Source organism: Rhinoraja longicauda, chromosome 3, assembly GCF_053455715.1.
Source record: "Rhinoraja longicauda isolate Sanriku21f chromosome 3, sRhiLon1.1, whole genome shotgun sequence".
NCBI lineage: Eukaryota > Metazoa > Chordata > Chondrichthyes > Rajiformes > Arhynchobatidae > Rhinoraja > Rhinoraja longicauda.
The window spans coordinates 92713580-92731726 of record NC_135955.1 but is presented as its reverse complement, the minus strand read 5'-3'; the positions used below and the strand labels follow the sequence as shown (position 1 = coordinate 92731726).

Below are 18147 nucleotides of genomic sequence, written 5' to 3'. Positions count from 1 at the left end.
TAGAGAAGTTGACACCTGGAACAGCGGATACAGTAGATGAGGTTGGAGGAGGTGCAGGTGAACCTCTGTCTCACCTGGAAAGACTGTTTGGGATCTTGGATGGAGTTGAGGGGGGAGGTAAAGGGACAGGTGAGGGGCTCCTCGACTTACGATGCTTCGATTTACGATATTTCGTCTTCTCGATGGTGTAAAAGCTGGGTAAGGGCAGCGAGCCGACACTCACGCCCGGCCACGTGATCACAGGTGTATTAAGTGCATTTTTGATGTACGATATTTTCAGTTTACGATGGGTTTATCGGAACGTAACCTCCATCGGAAGTCGTGGAGTATCTGAACACTTATATCAAGCCAATTAACCTACAAACCTGCACGTCTTTGGAAACTGAGGCTCTTGGAGATAACCCACGCAGGTCACGGGGAGAACGTGCAAACTCCGTACAGACAGCGCCCGTAGTCTGGATCGTGATAGGTACAAATGCAGTTTCAGTTTCAGTTCGGTTTATTGTCACGTGTACCGTTGTACAGTGAAAAGTGTTTGTTGCGTGCTAACCAGTCAGCGGAAAGACACAGGGAAACCCACGCAGGTCACGGGGAGAACGTACAAACTCCGTACAGACAGCACCCATAGTCGGGATGGAACCCGGGTCTCCGGCGCTGTGAGGCAGTAACTCTACCGCTGCGCCATATGAAGAGACCCGGGTTCGATCCCGACTACGGGCGCCGTCTGTACCGAGTTTGTACGTTCTCCCCGTGACCTGCGTGGGTTTTCTCCGAGATCTTCGGTTTCCTCCCACACTCCAAAGACGTGCAGGTTTGTAGGTTAATTGACTTTGGTAACAAAAATTAATTGTTCCTCGTGTGGGTAGTGTGGGGGGATTGCTGGTCGGCATGGACTCGATGGGCCGAAGGGCCTGTTTCTATGCTGTATATCGAAACTAAACTAAACTCAAATCAAATCCCAGCTCGTTGTATGATGGATGGTTTGATTTCCCATTGTGTCTCTGGTCTTGTGCAAATCATTTTTAATTAAATGGGACTTAAATTATTTTCTCCTAATTAGCTTGTTCTTCGGTCTGTCTCCCACACGAATCTTGGACCAGCGAGCCAACAAATCATTCATCAAATTGGAATCTGTAAATTATTCACTGAGCTAGAGTGACAATAGACAATAGGTGCAGGAGGAGGCCATTCGGCCCTTCAAGCCAGCACCGCCATTCAATGTGATCATGGCTGATCATTCTCAATCAGTATCCCGTTCCTGCCTTCTCCCCATACCCCCTGACTCCGCTATCCTTAAGAGCTCTATCCAGCAACATCCAACAGCAACATAATTAAGGGCCAGTCACACGAAGGCCACACATCAGATCATAAGATTTAGCTCTCAGGGAATCAAAGGAAATGGGGATAAAGCAGGAACGGGGAACTGATTTTTAGACGATCAGCCATGATCACATTGAAAGGCGGTGCTGGCTCAAAGAGACGAATGGCCTCCTCCTGCACCTATTTTCTATCATAGGAGCAGAGTGAGGCCATTCTGCCCATCAAATCAACTGCCCATCAATCATGGCTGATCTTCTTGCTATTGAGGGCGTGCAGCGTAGGTTTACCAGGTTAACTCCCGGAATGGCGGGACTGTCATATGTTGAAAGACTGGAGTGACTAGGCTTGTATACACTGGAATTTAGAAGGGTGAGAGGCGATCTTATCGAAACATATAAGATTATTAAGGGGTTGGACACGTTAGAGGCAGGAAACATGTTCCCGATGTTGGGGGAGTCCAGAACCAGGGGCCACAGTTTAAGAATAAGGAGTAGGCCATTTAGAACGGAGATGAGGCAAAACTTTTTCAGTCAGAGAGTTGTGAATCTGTGGAATTCTCTGCCTCAGAAGGCAGTGGAGGCCAATTCTCTGAATGCATTCAAGAGAGAGCTGGATAGAGCTCTTAAGGATAGCGGAGTCAGGGGGTATGGGGAGAAGGCAGGAACGGGGTACTGATTGAGAATGATCAGCCATGATCACATTGAATTGTGGTGCTGGCTCGAAGGGCCGAATGGCCTCCTCCTGCACCTATTATCTATTGTCTATCTATCTCTCCCTCCCAACCCCATTCTCCTGCCTTCTCCCCATAACCCCTGACACCTGCACTAATCAAGATTCTCTCTATCTCTGCCTTAAATATATCCACTGACTCGGCCTCCACAGCCGTCTGTGGCAATGAATTCCACAGATTCACTGCCCTCTTCTCCCCTCTCCCTGTCATATCATCTTTAATCGGACATTATCTTGCACCGAACACTATCCATAACCAGAGAGTGATCCTGACCTCCCGTCAACCGCATTGAAAGCACTCGGACTATCTTTAATCTGGCTTTACCTTGCACTTTACCTTGCACTAAACGTTATTCCCTTATCATGTATCTGTACACTGCGGACGGCTCGATGGTCATTCATGTATAGTCTTTCCCCTGACTGGTTAGCACGCAACAAAATGCTTTTCACTTTACTTCAGTCTGAAGAAGGGTCTCGACCCCAAACTTCACCTATTCCTTCTCTCCAGAGATGCTGCCTGACCCGCTGAGTTACTCCAGCACTCTGTGTCTACCTTAGGTTTCATCCTAATGGCTTTAATTTCTGAAATGAATGTTCTTAAATGATCATTAATTAAGAGAAGAGTGTTCAAAGTAACATTTTCGTCGATTCCTTTTGTCACCTCTCGTAGTGTTTCTTTATCAGTTTCCGATCACACAGTTAATATTAAAACCATTCACCCATGTTGGTTCATAAGGTCATACGTGATAGGAGCTGAATTAGGCCATTCGGCCCATCAAGTCTACCCCGCCATTCAATCGTGGCTGATCTATCTCTCCCTCCTAACCCCATTCTCCTGCCTTCTCCCCATAACCCCTGACACCCGCACTAATCAAGAATCTATCTATCTCTGCCTTAGAAATATCCATTGACTTGTGGCCTCCACAGCCGTTTGTGGCAAAGAATTCCACAGATTCACCACCCTCTAACTAAAGAAATTTCTCCTCATCTCCTTCCTAAAAGAACGTCCTTTAATTCTGAGGCTGTGCCCTCTGGTCCTAGACTCTCCCACTAGTGGAAACATCCTCTCCACATCCACTCTATCCAAGCCTTTCACTATTCAACGTTAGAATTCGGACATGAATCCACAGGACACCGAGTTTAAATAAACACACGCAAAAAGTCATCATTTCAGCAGGGCTTTAATAAAAGTCAACAATTTCGCTGCCACATTAATAAACCTTATCCTTTGCAATAAGATTCACAGAAGTAATCCTCAATTGAAAAATAATCCCCAGGTTTATATTTTGAAAAAACATGGAAAAAATAGACAATAGACAATAGGTGCAGGAGGAGGCCATTCGGCCCTTCGAGCCAGCACCGCCATTCAATGTGATCATGGCTGATTATTCTCAATCAGTACCCCGTTCCTGCCTTCTCCCCATACCCCCTGACTCCGCTATCCTTAAGAGCTCTATCTAGCTCTCTCTTGAATGCATTCAGAGAATTGGCCTCCACTGCCTTCTGAGGCAAGATTAAGTGAGCCAGTTTGGTGGCATCTTTGGTCCTTCCCACTGAAGTCCTCTCCTCCTTCCACCACTTCACGTAGGACTGGAGAGAACGTTCTTGACGCAGACCAACACCAGAGAGATCTTCACCACGTTTCAGTTTAAATAGTCGTTTATTGAAGTAGTTATACAAACAGATTTGTATTTCTCCCGTCAGAGATCTGGCTAAGAGCTGTATCTCGCCACAGTCTCTCTGCACCTTACACCTCTCAGCTCTGCAAACCCAGAGCTACTCATAATTCTGGCTCCTCCCAGTCCACATACGTGCCCATGATGTCCATCTACACCGATCAGCCGAAGCATTATGGCCACCTGCCTAATATGCTGTTGGTCCTCCGTGTGCAGCCAATTAACTTGATGTATTCAAGAGAGAGTTAGATTTAGCTCTTAGGGCTAACGGAATCAAGGGATATGGGGAGAAAGCAGGAACGGGGTACTGATTTTGTATCATCATATTGAATGGCGGTGCTGGCTCGAAGGGCCGAATGGCCTACTCCTGCACCTATTTTCTATGTTTCGATATCTCTTTGTCTCCCCTCTCCCCTGTGTCTCAGTCTGAAGAAGGGTCTCGAACCGAAATGTCACCCATTCCTTCTCTCCAGAGATGTTGCCTGACCCGCTGAGTTACTCCAGCATTTTGTGAAACGTCACTTATCCATGTTCTCCAGAGAGGCTGCCTGACCCGCTGAGTTACTCCAGCACTCTGTGAAACGTCACCTATCCATGTTCTCCACAGATGCTGCCTGACCCGCTGAGTTACTCCAGCACTCTGTGTCTACCTAAACATTATTTTTTTGGTCCCTTGGAGCTGAAGAAGGAGCTGAATTAATCAACTGAGAGCCATGAATGGTTTCTACAGAGTAAATAAGTGAGGCTATTTCCAGTGGCAAAAGGACATTGTAATCAGCTGTGACAGGTAGAATGTTGTTGGCTCACAAACCATGGAATCAAAGAATAGTTACTTCACATAAGGAGGCCATTTGCTTACTTTCTACAAGAACAATTCTCTAATTCTACTTACTGGGAATTTCTCTCTTGCATTGCAAATATTTTGCTGTCAGACATTTACAGCGATCAGCCAAAACATTATGACCTGATGAGACAAAACATTATGCCCACCGGCCTAATATGCTGTTGGCCCTCCGTGTGCAGCCCCATACACAGCAGGGTGCGATGCACTGTGTATTGTGACACATTCCTCCCGTGACCACCATTAACATTTTCTGTGACTTGTGCCACAGTCGACCGTCTGTCGGTTCGGACCAGACGGGATAGCCTTCGTTGCCCTCGCGCATCGATGAGCCTTGGGCGCCCAACACCCTGCCTGTCGCCGGTTTGTGGTTTGTCCCTCCTCGGACCACTGTCGGTCGGTACTCACCACTGCTGACCGGGAGCACCCCACAAGCCTTGCTGTTTCAGAGATGCTCTGACCCAGTCGTCTGGCCAGAACAATTCGGCCCTTGTCAAAGTTGCTCAGGTCTTTACTCCTGCCCATTTCTCCTGCATCCAACACATCAACTTCAAGAACTGACTGTTCACTTGCTGCCTAATATATCCCACCCCTTGACAGGTGCCATTGTAACAAGATAATCAATGTTATTCACTTCGCCTGTCAGTGGTCAGAATGTTTTGGCTGGTCGGTGTACGTACTCATCTCATGACAACCCGCAAGTGTCCACAAATAACACAGTGAGATACTCAATGATATGATATGCTAAACAGCTAATACAAACATAAATGGCTCCTACATTCATCATTCGAAACAATATCAAAACAATAAATCAGTTTAGTTCAGTGAAACAAATCATTTTAAGAGCGGAGCAAACTGGATTCACGAGTGGAACTGCAGGAACCTCTTCCGATGAGTGCAGGTTAATGTTTCAAGAACAATACTGTCAGTGGAGGTATCACAGAGTGCTGGAGTAACTCAGCGGGTCAGGCTGCATCTGTGGAGAACGTGGATAGGTGACGTTTCACAGAGTGCTGGAGTAACTCAGCGGGTCAGGCAGCATCTGTGGAGAACGTGGATAGGTGACGTTTCACAGAGTGCTGGAGTAACTCAGCGGGTCAGGCTGCATCTGTGGAGAACGTGGATAGGTGACGTTTCACAGAGTGCTGGAGTAACTCAGCGGGTCAGGCAGCGTCTCTGGAGAAGGAATGGGTGACGTTTCGGGTCGAGACCCTCCTTCAGACTGATGTCAGGGGAGGGGGCGGGACAGAGATAGAATTTATTCGGAGACAGGAAGACTGGTGGGAGAACTGGGAAGGGGGAGGGGATGGAGAGGGCAGAGGAACTATCTGAAGTTAGTGAAGTCAATGTTCATACCGCTGGGGTGTAAGCTGCCCAGGCGAAATATGAGGTGCTGTTCCTCCAACTTGCTGTTTCTCAACCCGAAACGTCACCTATCCATGTTCTCCACAGATGCTGCCTGACCCGCTGAGTTACTCCAGCACTCTGTGATACCTTCGCTTTGTTCCAGCACCTGCAGTTATTTTCCTACTCACCGTCAGTGGAGGACAGTACCGGTCCCACCACTGATTTCCCGGCAACTGATGGTCAGGCACCTACTTTAATCCGGACAAATAAAATGACAAAGAGCGCGCTTGAAATCCCCCCCCCCCCCCTCGGACGGTCCCCCAGAAAATGTTTCCCACGGGCGGTCGGCGGGTGGACACTGCCCCCTGCTGCCGGGGGTCTGGAACTCCGGCCCGGCTCGAGCCGACAGATCCATTCCCACCGCCCCACTTCCCAGGCCGACTTTGTGGGGCCGGTATCTCCCCCCCCCCCCCCCTCCCTCGGCGGCCCAGGTGGATCGTTCCGGCACCGCTGGTCTCCTCTCGGAGGCCGTGACCTCTGTTGGTCCGGCAACACACGGATAATCCGGAAATCCTTGGGTCAATAGACAATAGACAATAGACAATAGGTGCAGGATTAGGCCATTCAGCCCTTTGAGCCAGCACCGCCATTCAATGCGATCATGGCTGATCACTCTCAATCAGTACCCCGTTCCTGCCTTCTCCCCATACCCCCTCACTCCGCTATCCTTAAGTGCTCTATCCAGCTCTCTCTTGAAAGCATCCAACGAACTGGCCTCCACTGCCTTCTGAGGCAGAGAATTCCACACCTTCACCACTCTCTGACTGAAAAAGTTCTTCCTCATCTCCGGTCCGAGGGTGACAGAAAACCCGCGGTGGACCTGCACTCCAATAAGTTATATGCTTTCCACTAATCTCACTCACTTATAACAGCAGGCAAGGGCTGTGATTGACGCTATCCAACAATCACCGATAGGCTTGTATACACTGGAATATAGAAGGATGAGAGGGGATCTTACCGAAACGTATAAGATTATTAAGGGGTTCGACACGTTAGAGGCAGGAAACATGTTCCCAATGTTGGGGGAGTCCAGAACCAGGGGCCACAGTTTAAGAATAAGGGGTAGGCCATTTAGAACGAAGATGAGGAGAAACTTTTTCAGTCAGAGAGTTGTGAAACTGTGGAATTCTCTGCCTCAGAAGGCAGTGGAGGCCAATTCTCTGAATGCATTCAAGAGAGAGCTAGATAGAGCTCTTAAGGATAGCGGAGTCAGGGGGTATGGGGAGAAGGCAGGAACGGGGTACTGATTGAGAATGATCAGCCATGATCACATTGAATGGCGGTGCTGGCTCGAAGGGCCGAATGGCCTCCTCCTGCACCTATTGTCTATTGTCTATCACCATTGTGTTCAACACAAGCATTGCCACAGTTCATACGTTCATCAGTGATAGGAACAGAATTAGGCCATTCGGCCCATCAAGTCTACTCCGCCATTCAATCATGGCTGATCTATCTCTCCCTCCTAACCCCATTCTCCTGCCTTCTCCCCATAACCCCTGACACCCGCACTAATCAACAATCTTTCTATCTCTGCCTAAAATATATCCATTGACTGCCTCCACAGCCCTCTGTGGCAATGAATTCCACAGATTCACCGCCCTCTGACTAAAGACATTCCACGTGAATTCTTAAACATGACCTCAAATCGCCACTGTGACAACTGAGGAATTTACATAGAAACATAGAAAATAAGTGCAGGTGGAGGCCATTCGGTCCTCCGAGCCAGCACCGCCATTCATTATGATCACGGCTGATCATCCACAATCAGTAACCCGTGCCTGCCTTCTCCCCATATCCCTTGATTCCACTAGCCCCTAGAGCTCTATCTAACTCTCTCTTAATCCATCCAGTGGATTGGCCTCCACTGCCCTCTGTGGCAGAGAATTCCACAAATTCACAACTCTCTGGGTGAAAAAGTTTTTTCTCACCTCAGTTTTATTTGCACTCCCCTTTATTCTTGGACTGTGGCCCCTGGTTCTGGACTCCCCCAACATTGGGAACATTTTTCCTGCATCTAGCTTGTCCAGTCCTTTTATAATTTAATACGTTTCTATAAGATCCCCTCTCATCCTTCTAAACCCCAGTGAATACAAGCCCAGTCTTTCCAATCTTTCCTCATATGACAGCCCCGCCATCCCGGGGATTAACCTGGTGAACCTACGCTGCACTGCCTCAATAGCAAGGACGTCCTTCCTCAAATTAGGAGACCAAAACTGCACACAATACTCCAGATGTGAGACCAAAACTGCAACAAATACTCCAGATGTTGAGACCAAATCTGCACACAATACTCCAGATGTGAGGCCAAAACTGCATACAATACTCCAGATTTTGACACCACAACTGCACACAATACTCCAGATGTTGAGACCAAAGCAGCGCTCAGTACTCCAGATGTTGAGACCAAAACTGCACACAATACTCCAGATGTTGAGACCAAATCTGCACACAATGCTCCAGATGTTGAGAACAAAACTGCACACAATGCTCCAGATGTTGAGAACAAAACTGCACACAATGCTCCAGATGTTGAGAACAAAACTGCACACAATGCTCCAGATGTTGAGAACAAAACTGCACACAATGCTCCAGATGTTGAGAACAAAACTGCACACAATGCTCCAGATGTTGAGACAATGCTCCAGGCAACGACATACTTTAAATTGAGGCAACTAAATTAACATGTGCAAGGGCCCAAAAAGGCAGTGAAAGTTCTTCAGGAATAATCAGCCGTCCTTACCTGTATTGGTGAGCGTGCGTTTCAGAGACTAGGCACAGTGAGTGCAATCTCAAAGGCTGTCAGAAGCAGTCTCCGAATCCTGATCTCACCCACGATATCCACATCCCATAAACCTAACGAAACAAAGCATAACAATCAATTACTGTGGCCCGATGCCAGAGAATCACAATGAAATTAGTGACTGTTGAGTTTCTAGATTTTTAGATTTAGAGATACAGCGCGGAAACAGGCCCTTCGGCCCACCGGGTCCGTGCCGCCCAGCGATCCCTGCACATTAACACTATCCTACACACACTAGGGACAATTTTTACATTTTACCCGGTCAATTGACCTACAAACCTGCACGTCTTTGGAGTGTGGGAGGAAACCGAAGATCTCGGAGAAAACCCACGCAGGTCACGGGGAGAACGTACAAACTCCGTACAGACGGCGCCCGTAGTCGGGATCGAACCTGAGTCTCCGGCGCTGCATTCGCTGTAAGGCGGCAACTCTACCGCCGCGCCACCGTGACTGCTCTATTTTCATTTCAGTTTATTGTCACGTGTACCGAGGTACAGTGAAAAGCTGTTTTGTTGCGGGCTAACCAGTCAGCGGAAAGACAATACATGATTACAATTGGACCATTCACAAAATGCTGGAGTAACTCAGCAGGTCAGGCAGCATCTCGGGAGAGAAGGAATGGGTGGCGTACCCGAAACGTCACCCATTTCTTCTCTCCCAAGATGCTGCCTGACCTGCTGAGTTACTCCAGCATTTTGCTGAGTTACTCCAGCTAAATTGGTTTGTCCCGTACGGGACCGCCCTTGTCCAGTATTAGGCCCGGGGTGCGTTGCAAGGCCCCGGACACTGTAGGCCCGGACACTGTAGGCCTGGACACTGTAGGCCCGGACACTGTAGGCCCGGGGGTCGTTGCAAGGCCCCGGACACTGCATGGCCCGGACACTGTAGGCCCGGACACTGTAGGCCCGGACACTGTAGGCCCGGACACTGTAGGCCAGGACAGTGTAGGCCCGGACACTGTAGGCCCGGACACTGTAGGCCCGGACACTGGAGGCCCGGACACTGTAGGCCAGGACAGTATAGGCCCGGAAACTGTAGGCCAGGACAGTGTTGGCCCGGACACTGCAGGCCCGGACGCTGTAGGCCCGGACGCTGTAGGCCCGAACACTGCAAACCCGGACACTGTAGGCCCCGGACGCTGTAGGCCCAGACGCTGTAGGCCCAAACGCTGTAGGCCCCGGACACTGTAGGCCCGGACACTGTAGGCCCGGACACTGTAGGCCCGGACACTGTAGGCCCGGACAATGTAGGCCCGGATGCTGTAGGCCCGGATGCTGTAGGCCCGAACACTGCAAACCCGGACACTGTAGGCCCGGACGTTGTAGGTCCGGACGCTGTAGGCCCAGACGCTGTAGGCCCAAATGCTGTAGGCCCCGGACGCTGTAGCCCCGGACGCTGTAGGCCCGGTTACTGTAGGCCCGGACACTGTAGGCCCGGACACTGTAGCCCGGACACTGTAGGTCTGGACACTGTAGGTCTGGACACTGTAGGCCCGGAGGCCCGGGCGCCGCCTAATGGAGGTTGCGTAGCAACCCGCCTCCCGGCCCGGGCTGCCGCCGTTGGTGGAGCGGGAGCACGTGGCCGCTGGCTGGGTGAGATCACGTGGAACGCGGGGCGGTGACATCACCTTGTCCCGTATTTGGGAGTGAGATAGTTGGCAACCCCTAGGTGCGGATAAAGTTCCCCGTTGCTGTATAACGCACAGATCCCTACTGCACTCCTCTGTTGTGAAGAGTAACCGGTGATCACTTGACCAAATGCCTGTACACAGTTTACACTGTGGGGCGTCACGGTGGTGCAGCGGTAGAGTTGCTGCCTCACAGCGCCGGAGACCCGGGTTCCATCCCGACTACGGGCGCCGTCTGTACGGAGTTTGTACGTTCTCCCCGTGACCTGCGTGGGTTTTCTCCGAGATCTTCAGTTTCCTCCCACACTCCAAAGACGTGCAGGTTTGTAGGTTAATTGGCTGGGCAAATGTGCAAAATTGTTCCTAGTGGGTGTAGGATAGTGTTAGTGTGCGGGGATCGCTGGGCGGCGCGGACCCGGTGGGCCGAAGGGCCTGTTTCCGCGCTGTATCTCTAAACTGAACTAAAACACTCTTTGAAGTAAACACTTGTAATGGTGTAGCTAATGCTCGTTCACTGACCCTGCTGATTTTAAAACATAATTAAATTCTTGTAATGTTTACATGCTGATGAACGATGGAGGCAATTTAAACCAGCCCTGCCACAGAATATTAAAATATATCCAGCTTCCAGCTTTTACATTGAGGTTTTAGTTTGGAGATACAGTGCGGAAACAGGCCCTTCGGCCCACCGAGTCCGCACCGACCAGCGATCCCCGCACACTAACACTATCCTACACACACACTGGGGACAATTTACAATTAATACCAAAGACAATTAATCTACAAACCTGCACATCTTTGGAGTGTGGGAGGAAACCGGAGCACCCGGTATGGGGAGAAGGCAGGAACGGGGTACTGATTGAGAATGATCAGCCATGATCAAATTGAATGGGCGGTGCAGGCTCGAAGGGACGAATGGCCTCCTCCTGCACCTATTGTCTATTGTCTAAACCTACACGTCTTTGGAGTGTGGGAGGAAACCGGAGCACCCGGAGAAAACCCACGCAGGTCATGGGGAGAACATACAAACTCCGTACAGACAGCGCCCGTAGTTAGGATGGAACCCGGGTCTCCGGCGCTGTGAGGCAGCAACTCTACCGCTGCGCCACCGTGCCACACTTTGACTGAACAGCGCACAGTAATTGAGAAGGTGAGTCGAGATGACATGATGTTTTCGAGAGTGAGTTAGATTTAGGTCCTCGGGCTAATGGAATCAAGGGATATGGGGAGAAGGCAGGCAAGGGGTACTGATTGTGGACGATCAGCCATGATCACAATGAAAGGCGGTGCTGGCTTGAAGGGCCGAATGGCCTCCTCCTGCACCTATTATCTATGCTTCTATGCTTCTTTGATCCTGACTCCACGTCCGAATAAATGAAGCAATTTCAGAGTGTTGGACACGGGAATATTTACGCCCTGTTCTGGTTGAGCACATCCATGAAATACATGCAAGATAACAGAAATCTGGAGCTCAAAAACACAGAGTTCAAAGCTCTTAGCATCAGAATATGGATACAGAACAATATATTTTTTCTGTCTCGCACCAACTAAAGGGCGGTCACGGTGGCGCGGCGGTAGAGTTGCCGCCTTACAGCGAATGCAGCGCCGGAGACCCGGGTTCCATCCCGACTACGGGCGCCGTTTGTACGTTCTCCCCGTGAACTGTGTGGGTTTTCTCCGAGATCTTCGGTTTCCTCCCACACTCCAAAGACGTGCAGGTTTGTAGGTTAATTGACTGGGTAAAATGTAAAAATTGTCCCTAGTGTGTGTAGGATAGTGTTAGTGTGCGGGGATCGCTGGGCGGCGCGGACCCGGTGGGCCGAAGGGCCTTTTTCCGCGCTGTATCTCTAAACTACACTAAAGCTTTTCACTGTACCTCGGTACACGTGGCAATAAACAATAAACCAAACTACACATCAAACACATCAAACACATCACAAAGACAGCCTTCTTCCACCTCAAAAACATTGCCCGTCTCCGTCCATCCCTCTCCTCCACAGCTGCAGAAACCATCATCCACGCCTTCATCACCTCCCGTCTGGATTACTGCAACAGCCTCCTCTATGGCGCACCCTCAAAAATCATCAGTAAACTTCAATACATTCAAAACTCCGCTGCCCGTCTACTCACCCACACCCCGATCCGTGACCATATCACCCCCGTCCTTTACAAACTCCACTGGCTCCCCATCCCCCATAGAATCCAATACAAAATCCTCCTCATAACCTACAAAGCCCTCCATAACCTGGCCCCATCCTACCTGACCGACCTCCTCCACAGGCACACTCCCACCTGCACCCTCCGCTCTGCTGCTGCCAATCTCCTATCCCCCCACATCCGGACCAAACTCAGATCCTGGGGGGACAGGGCTTTCTCCATCGCTGCTCCCACCCTATGGAACTCACTACCCCAAACCGTTAGAGACTCCTCCACACTCACCACATTCAAAACATCGCTGAAGTCTCACCTGTTCAGTACTGCCTTCAACCACTGAAGGTCACCTCACCTTCTGTCTCCTTTCTCTGTTCGTTTACTTATTTACTTATTTATCTATTTATTCATTTCCCTATGTTCTCTAAATCTCTGTAAAGTGTCTTTGAGTATATGAAAAGCGCTATATAAATGTAATGCATTATTATTATTATTATTATAAACTCAAACCTTAAAGTGTTACCACTTTGAAGCAAATGTTGTCACCAACAATGTCAGATCAGAAGTTCTCGAATCTGAATTAGGCCATTCGGCCCATCAAGTCTACTCCACCATTCAATCATGCCTGATCTATCTCTCCCTCCCAACCCCATTCTCCTGCCTTCTCCCCAAACCCCTGACACCCGCACTGATCAAGAATCTATCAATCGCAAAATTGCAGAGAGTTATGGACACAGCCCAGACCATCGCACAAACCAACTTCCCTTCCATCGATTCCACCCTCACTTCCGATAAAGCCAGCTTTGTCCAAAGCTCATTGCTTCACATAACCCTATAGACAATAGACAATAGGTGCAGGAGGAGGCCATTCGGCCCTACGAGTCAGCACCGCCATTCAATGTGATCATGGCTGATCATTCTCAATCAGTACCCCGTTCCTGCCTTCTCCCCATACCCCCTGACTCAGCTATCCTTAAGAGCTCTATCTAGCTCTCTCTTGAATGCATTCAGAGAATTGGCCTCCACTGCCTTCTGAGGCAGAGAATTCCACAGATTCACAACTCTCTGACTGAAAAAGGTTCTCCTCATCTCAGTTCTAAATGGCCTACCCCTTATTCTTAAACCCCCAACATTAGGAACATGTTTCCTGCCTCTAACGTGTCCAACTCCTTAATAATCTTATACATTTTGATAAGATCTCCTCACATCCAGTGTATACAAGCCTAGTCACTCCAGTCTTTCAACATATGACAGTCCCGCCATTCCGGGAATTAACCTGGTAATGGCTGCACGCCCTCAATAGCAAGAATATCCTTCCTCAAATCTGGAGACCAAAACTGCACACAGTACTCCAGGTGCGGTCTCACTAGGGCCCTGTACAACTGCAGAACTGCAATTTGCTAATGGTACTTTTAATCTCTGTGGAATTCTCTGCCTCAGTTAGAGCGCTCCGCTTATCTGCAGGAGTCCGTACGAGGCCCATTCTGCCTTTGATACTTGCAAATGACTTTGATATTGGAATCGCTTTTTTTGAAAACGCTGATGATAGAAAACGTGGAAACAGGAACCTCGGCCCACTGAGTCCGTGCCGACCAGCGATCCCCGCACACTAACACTATCCTACACACACACTAGGGACAATTTACAATTAATACCAAAGCCAATTAACCTACAAACCTGCACGTCTTAGGAGTGTGGGAGGAAACCGGAGTGCCCGGAGAAAACCCACGCAGGTCACGGGGAAAACGTACAAACTCCGTACAGACAGCGCCCGTAGTCGGGATGGAACCCGGGTCTCCGGCGCTGTGAGTCAGCAACTCTACCGCTGCGCCACCACATTTCTCAAGATGGTCACAAGATGCTGGAGTAACTCAGCCAATTATTTTTATTTATCCAGGTTATTACTGACTTTTCTATTGATAAACTTTCAATTCTGTCGTACAAGTCTTAAAGTTATACAAAAATTGGAGGTGTGTAATAGGGGAATAATTAGACCATTCAGCCCATCAAGTCTGCTTCGCCATTCAATCATGGCTGATCTATCTCTCCCTCCTAACCCCATTCTCCTGCCTTCTCCCCATAACCCCTGACACCCGCACTAATCAAGAATCTATCTATCTCTGCCTTAAAATTATCCACTGACTTGGCCTCCACAGCTGTCTGTGGCAATGAATTCCACAGATTCACCACCCTCTGACTGAAGAAATTCCTCCTCATCTCCTTTCGAAAGGTAAGTCAAGGTGAATATCAAATCCGGTCATCCAATATTTCATTTAGAGTTACTCCAGCACTCTGTGAAACGTCACCTATCCATGTTCTCCACAGATGCTGCCTGACCCGCTGAGTTCCTCCAGCACTCTGTGAAACGTCACCTATCCATGTTCTCCACAGATGATGCCTGACCCGCTGAGTTCCTCCAGCACTCTGTGAAACTTCACCTATCCATGTTCTCCACAGATGCTGCCTGACCCGCTGAGTTCCTCCAGCACTCTGTGAAACGTCACCTATCCATGTTCTCCACAGATGTTGCCTGACCCACTGAGTTCCTCCAGCACCCTGTCTCCATCTCTGCAGTTCCTTGTGACTCCAATCGATTGAGTTTGAGTGCGTTGATTAGACAGAAACTCTCTATTGTTTTATAGTGGTGTATCAGAACAGGGGAAGAGGAACTAGATGGACGTTCTGTCTCCAGCATTTCCAATGACTGCACAACAAAGAAATGCGTCCATTAAACTTGAAGTAGAGCAGGCAGTTTGGAAAGTGAGATTGTAACCATTCTCCATGTCCAGGTGACTTGATACAGTCACCGATATTAAAAACTACACTCCACATAGCTGAGCCCAGAATCTCAACCCCATTCTCCTGCCATCTCCCCATAACCCCTGACACCCGCACTAATCAAGAATCTATCTGTCTCTGCCTTAAAAATACCCATTGACTTGGCCTCCACAGCCGTCTCAGTGGGCTGTTTCCACGCTGTATTTCTAAAGTCCAAATCAGTCCGAAGAAGGGCACCAATCCAAAACATCATCTGTTCATTCCCTCCTGGCCCACTGAGATCCTCCAGCATTTTGGGTAGGAAGGAACTGCAGATGCTGGTTTAAACCGTAGATAGACACAAAAGGCTGGAGTAACTCAGCACGTCAGAGAGTCTGAAGAAGGGTCCCGATCCGAAACGTCACCGATCCATGTTCTCCACAGATGCTGCCTGACCCGCTGAGTTACTCCAGCACTCTGTGAAACGTCACCTATCCATGTTCTCCACAGATGCTGCCTGACCCGCTGAGTTACTCCAGCACTCTGTGTCTACCACAACGATCTGGGTTGAAGAAGTGGCCACCATTAATTCACTGACACTTATTATCGCATAAACGCTGACAATAATGCTGGATAAATGATATACTTAGAGGACCTGACGCACAATTAAGACAAATTGCATCTGTGTACGTGTGATTGATGAGGGTTTGCCAGTTGTGTTGGTTCCCCTTGCAGCTGTCCACAGGAGAGCTCCAACTAAAGCGGATGTAAATGTCACCACAGACTCTACTTACAGCAGCAAAGCAAAACCCTGTGTGCAATGTGTAATTACAGACAGGGCCATCTGATGCAAGGAGGGAGAGAGAGAGAGAGACAGAGAGAGAGACAGAGAGAGAGAGACTCAGAGAGAGGGACAGAGGGAGAGACAGAGGGAGACAGAGAGAGACTCAGAGAGAGAGAGGCAGAGAGAGACAGGGAGAGACAGAGGGAGAGACAGAGGGAGAGACAGAGAGAGAGAAAGAGAAAGAGAGAGAGAGAGAGAGAGAGAGAGAGAGAGAGAGAGAGAGAGAGAGACAGAGAGAGAGAGAGAGATAGAGAGAGAGAGAGAGAGAGAGAGAGAGTGAGACAGAAAGAGACAGAGAGAGAGAGACAGAGAGAGAGAGAGGGAGGGAGAGACAGAGAGAGAGAGACAGAGAGAGACAGGGAGAGACAGAGGGAGAGAGAGAGAGACAGAGAGGGAGAGACAGACCGAAAGAGACAGAGAGAGAGACAGAGAGAGAGGGACAGAGAGAGGGAGAGACAGAGAGAGAGGGACAGAGAGAGGGAGAGACAGAGAGAGAGAGACAGAGAGAGAGAGAGGGAGGGAGAGACAGGGAGAGACAGAGAGAGAGACAGAGAGAGAGAGACAGAGAGAGAGAGAGAGAGAGAGAGAGAGAGAGAGAGAGAGAGAGAGAGAGAGAGAGACAGACAGACAGACAGGGAGAGAGAAAGAGAGACAGAGGGAGAGACAGAGAGAGAAACGGAGAGAGAGACAAAGAGAGAGAGAGAGAGATGGAGAGAGAGACAGAGAGAGACACAGTCCATAAAATATCCTAGTTGCTGAGGTTAGTGTTGTGCAGTGTTGGTTGTAGGGAAGATGCTGTTCCTGAACCTGGACGTTAAAGTTTTCAGGCTCCTGTACCTTCTTCCCCATGGCAGGGGTGAGATGAGAGTGTGGCCAGGGTGGTGTGGGTCAGTGAGAGTGTGGCCAGGGTGGTGTGGGTCAGTGAGAGTGTGGCCAGGGTGGTGTGGGTCAGTGAGAGTGTGGCCAGGGTGGTGTGGGTCAGTGAGAGTGTGGCCAGGGTGGTGTGGGTCAGTGAGAGTGTGGCCAGGGTGGTGTGGGTCAGTGAGAGTGTGGCCAGGGTGGTGTGGGTCAGTGAGAGTGTGGCCAGGGTGGTGTGGGTCAGTGAGAGTGTGGCCAGGGTGGTGTGGGTCTCTGATGGTGTGGCTGCCTTTTTGAGGCAGCGCCTCCTGTAGATCCCTTCGATGATGTCCAAAGGCTTGTATACACTGGAATTTAGAAGGATGAGAGGGGATCTTATCAAAACATATAAGATTATTAAGGAGTTGGACATGTTAGAGACAGGAAACATGTTCCCAATGTTGGGGGAGTCCAGAACCAGGGGCCATGGTTTAAGAATAAGGGGTTGGCCATTTAGAATGGAGATGAGGAAAAACTTTTTCAGTCAGAGAGTTGTGAATCTGTGGAATTCTCTGCCTCAGAAGGCAGTGGAGGCCAATTCTCTGGATGCTTTCAAAAGAGAGTTAGATAGAGCTCTTAAGGAGTCAGGGGGGATGGGGAGAGGGCAGGAACGGGGTACTGATTGAGAATGATCAGCCATGATCACATTGAATGGCGGTGCGTACAGGCTCGAAGGGCCGAATGGCCTCCTCCTGCACCTATTGTCTATTGTCTAAACCTCTATGTCTTTGGAGTGTGGGAGGAAACCGGAGATCTCGGAGAAAACCCACGCAGGTCACGGGGAGAACAAACTCCTATTGTCACGTACAGACACCTATTGTCTATTGTCTGTTGTCATAGAATGATTGCAACATCATTTGCCCATCATCCCTGCTTAAATTAATCACGGTGATTGATCGTGTGTTCAGAGGCAAGAGGTCTTGTGTCCCTCTAACGAACTCCTGAACTAAAACAGGAATGAATTGGGGAATGTCGGCCCACCACCAAGATGCATCTGCAACAGATTACAGCCATCCCTAGTGCCACTGAGAGAGAAATCACACAAATCGCCTGGGTTGGCATTAACTGGCCACAGCTCTACTTAAAGATGGGCGCTGT

General features: G+C 49.4%; 1 protein-coding gene across 1 annotated transcript in view; it reads right to left on the bottom strand.

Moving 5' to 3' along the window:
- Positions 1–18147, bottom strand: part of LOC144592184 (teneurin-3-like) — a 2027615-nt gene that overhangs the window by 1341614 nt on the left and 667854 nt on the right. Inside the window, exon 4 of the mRNA XM_078396656.1 lies at positions 8714–8826. The gene's annotated coding sequence lies outside the window, so the exon portion shown is untranslated. The remainder of the gene's footprint in view (positions 1–8713; positions 8827–18147) is intronic.